Raw genomic sequence first — 4925 nt, 5'->3', positions numbered from 1 at the left:
TTGTCTAGAAAACATTTGCAATACACCATTTCCAATAGCACACACTCCACGCAGGAAATAAAGTCTAACTCATGTGTCAGTGTCCGATGGTCACGCAAATGCATGGCTGCGTCGACAGGCATCCCAGTGCGAGGGACCATCCATCGCTGCTTGTAGCTTTGATATTAAATTAAATGATTACATGAATTGATATTGATCCCTCATGAGAGGAAGGATGGTTTTCGTCTACAGCCAACAGCCCACATCACTCAAATGACTAATTAAATAGTAGTTATATAACCATAATCCATAATAAACAGATCCAATTGAGTGTGTTTTTATAATTGTATGTGTATGTGTGTTAAAATACAACAAATAAAAATGTAGACATCTGTACATTCTTGCAACACAAAGCCACATGGTGAATAGAATTCAAAGTAAATCTATACGTTGTTGTGAACACCGTTCTGCTCCTCTAACAGAGATCATATAATACAGCGTATGACAAAACAATGGACGCATCTCTTCCTCGCCTCCTCCGCTCAAAAGAAAACCCATGACCGAGGGCCAGATGTACATACATTTGCGAACATAGCGTTATCAGCGCCATTGCCAACCCGCAGAAAGCGCACGGTGTGATACTTCAGCTTACGTCGTATTTACCAAACCTGCAGTTCATCAGGTAATCAGTGCCTTCTCCGCCCACTATACCGTAAATTGCGCATGTTATTTCGGCATTAGTGGTGGGGAAATGTATAGATTGACTAGTGCGCTGTAGCAAAGCATTAAGTACTTAGCCAAAAAATGGGGGTAAACCTAGGCCAAATTGAAACAGAAGCAACTCAACTGATTTTATATCCTCAATATGTCCTGAGTAAGGAAAAAAAAGCCCAGAAGAATCCCATTAGGGGAAAATTTCGAAAAAGACCCAAATATAGCCCATTCATATGCCTATTTATTCTTTTTTTTCACGTGAGTAGGGTCAAAATGTTAACCTTTAGATATCACTATGGAAATTACTGAGTTGATTACTTACATCAAGACAAACAAGAAATGTATTACAAGTTTTTTGAAATTGTTTGTTAACATGGGCAAACGGTGCATAATCGGGTTTGGGACTGGGTCTGTGGGAAGAACAGGAGACAAGGGAAAGGAGAATACAGAAGACAAAACGTAGGTAAAATAAAAAGTGGCTGGATCAAACAATCAAATTACCTACACACCACTAGAGAATGGCTGGTTTAAAGTACTTCTTCCTGCCTCTATGTATTAATACTCATGGGTAGCCTTAATGGGTTCCATTCAGACCATAACATTAAGTTGTTTACTGTTATATGTCAACAAGATTCAACAAGACATTTTCACCTGGCTATAGCCAATGTTTAGCTCTGTTGTGGTATTTATGCAAATTACCACATACGTAATTAGATTATGCAAAAAACTTGTAATACATTTTTTTTACAGTCTTGATGTAAGTAATCAACTCAGTAATTTCCATAGTGATATCTAAAGGTTAACATGTTTACCCTGTTCACATGAGAAAAGGAATGAATAGGCATATGAATGGGCTATATTTGGGTCTTTTTCGAAACTTTCCCCGAATGGGATTCTTTTTTCTTACTCAGGACATAATGGCCCTCATTTATGAAACGTGCGTACGACCAAAAACAGGTGTAGGACGGGCGTACGCTGATTCCTACGCAAAGCAAGGGATTTATCAATTTGAACGTGAGCGTAGGCTGCGATAAAATCTCACATCTGGTCTGAACTCGTGTACGCAAGTTTTCGAGTCAGTGTGGACTTGCGGTGCAGCATATAAGAGTTGAGTTGAGTTGAGTTAGCTTCTGTTGCCAAATGGCCTACCTTAAAAAAATATATATTCCCACTGCTGATGCTATGACTGTTTGAAAGGATCCTGTCTTCGTCTTGCTCGGATTACTGCTGCCATTTCACCAGGAGGCATAGGCGAGGAGTAATATATTATATAATATCCTGGTTTACACCTGCTTATACGAGGCGGAGAATTTTCATTGCAAAATAGTGGCGCACTTTCACGGGCGGTTTTTGTACATACCGTGGAATACATAATTAGGCGCACTTTACACTTCCCCTCCCATCTCTTTATGGCAAACTCCCACTTTCCCCTTGACCCTCCCATGAATGCATATGCATAACACGGAAAAGCGCATTTTGCCATTTTCAGTTCCCACTATAGTCTGCGCTTTTACCTCAGTGCGGCCTGTTTGTACATACCTCGCCATCCTTTTACGCACACGTTGTGAAACAAATATGCCTGAAGTGGGCGCCTAGTGTCATTCTAATAAGGGAGTAACTCATGATGAAATCGTTTTGTCCACTGATGCTGAATTACAGACATCGTGTTCTGACTGAATTTGTTCCTGTTGTCAATCAGAAACTACTACAGAGCTACTTATTAGAGATAACACACACAGTGTAGAGTCAGTGAGAGGTCAGTCCTGAGAGGAGGTCTGACCCCATTCAGAAGTGAGTGCATTGCCCTGCTGATACTCCTGCACATTTGAGAGCGAGGGTGGGGCTAAACTGTTGTTCAGGTTCTACTGACTATTGCCTTTTATTTGTTGCTGCTTAGTGAAATAATTAAAGTGCAACCATGGCCATGATCATCAGAAAATAGTGTGAGAGTTGCTGCATGAGCTACAGAGCCAGCGTGACTAGTCAAAGGTAGCATTCTGTGTGTTGAAAATTTGATACGCTTTTATCAAACACTGAGCTGTCTTTGTCATCCGTCCTCATTCTGCTGCATTCATTAGCAAACAATTACACAAACTTGATGAAGGAGAGGTCAGTCTCAAAACTGGCAACATCAATGTACTACGACTTGTTCAAACACCATTTCAAAATGGATACTCACACTGTAAGCCCTGTAGTCAAAGCATCAATTAAATGCAGAGCTCCCTAACAGGCTTCCCTGTGTTTAGCCAGTAGGGAAGCCTGCTGGAGATGTATAATAGAACAAGACTTAATTATTAGCTTTTCTTTTCTTTTCTTCTTTTTTTTTCAAATGTGTAGCAGCTGAGTGTGTCACAGATTTCAGTGGTCATATTGGAGTGCTAACAGCAATGGATTTGCAGCATGTTGGCCTCCATTGGTTAACAGTATTGGCCTCTGCTGATCACTACTGTGAGGGCCTGTGAACGGTCAGGTACTGGTTAGCTGCTTGTGTTGAGAGCTAGCTTAGAATAAATGAATATATGATGATTTAACAATTAACTAACACTAGATGTAGACAAGCTCGAATGCCTCTGTGTGTTGCCATGGCAGCCAGTTCATATCAACATGAGCCGGTCAGTCAGCATTTTCCTGAGCGATGGAAGGAAACCTAAAGTCTTTCGGACTATAACACGTTTCAGTGTGTAACAGTGGGAAACTCACCACAAACAGCAGCCACACACACAAGGCGGCCGGAGAAACCCGAGTCATGATGGAGAGAAGTCCTAGTGAAGACAAGGTCCGTCAAGAGTTCCAGACAGACTGAGCTAAGAGAGGAGAGGAGGAGGCTTATCTATACTCTCACATACACTACTATACTCTCTCACATACACTACTATACTCTCTCACATACACGACTTACTCACTCCTCTCATACATACATGTAAAAGGATTATAATAGTGTGTGTGTATGAGTATAGTGCTGTATATGCAAGATTATGATAGTGTGTGTAAAACAGAAGTATGAATTACTTCCATACGGCCTCTCATAGCTGAGGTTAGCACAACACGCTGATAGGCATCAAAGTATGCAAGCACAAATGAAATACTGGAGATGAAAGATCCAGCTGCGGGTGTGGTGCCGTCGCTCCACTGTTGCAATACATTTGAATGGAAACACACACACTCCTGAACTACTTTCTGTTGTAAATAAACCAAAAAGTAAACGGATCCTTATGCATTTTTGTTCCGGACTGAACCGTGACTCCTAAACTGTGGCTTCTGTGTGCGTTACACCCCTAATGCTGACCCTGTACCTGACTTTCATGTAGGGAACCAAAGCTCAATTGGATGAGGGGGATGCCTGCTTCTTTGCTTTGAACGGACTCTCAGCTGAGGTGCTTCAGGTGGAAGGACTACATATCAATCTGACTTGGGAATGCCGTGGGATGCCCCAGTAGGACCTGCATGTGGCTAGGGGGCCACGTGAACTTGTTTGTTTCTGAGTTATTACTTTTTTTCAGGTCATGTCTACACCTACTTCTTTCATTATGGGCAAGTTACTATTTTCATGCATTATGTATGGAAGCAGGATGACTGGATTCACCACATTTATCCCACAAACGACCGGGAAACCAACATATTTCGTCTCAAATGAAATTGCAGAAACACCACTGTGTTGCTCATTCAGCTGTACCTTGACGAGCATTAGGATGCCCTCATTGGTGACGAGGTCTGTTTTCATGCTGAAGTACCCGGCCTCGTTGCCTTGGACAATGTCAAACACAGCTTCCCAGTTGTCTGTGTACTTCAGGTCCAGGTCCTGTGCTTTGACCCTCATCACCTCCACATCCTTTGTGTTCTCCTCAATGCTGCCCTCATACTGAAAGTCAAACACAAAGCAACAGGGTTCATTTCTGCAGCACTTGTTTTAACGACTAGCATTTCATCATGAGCATGTCAACATTTCCATATGTTCTTTTTTCCTCACAAAACAACAACATTGAAACCATTCAACTAACCAACTCAGTACAACATGTTGATATGGAAAACTACCTTGTTTGTTTTTCTGCAATTTCTCCAAACAAGATAATGAAGTCAGAGAAGGAAATATATGAACTGCTATTGGTTTGAAGGTGAGGAACATTAGCTGTATTTTCTTTGTAAACCTTCAGGGATATTTGGAGCAAACTGCCAGAGGTACAATGGTGTCTTTACAATAAATCAACGGTGAACTTCAGCTAAAGCAAATTACT

The sequence above is a fragment of the Sander vitreus genome, chromosome 9, assembly GCF_031162955.1.
Source record: "Sander vitreus isolate 19-12246 chromosome 9, sanVit1, whole genome shotgun sequence".
Taxonomy (NCBI): domain Eukaryota; kingdom Metazoa; phylum Chordata; class Actinopteri; order Perciformes; family Percidae; genus Sander; species Sander vitreus.
Note: the sequence above shows the minus strand (reverse complement) of the source record.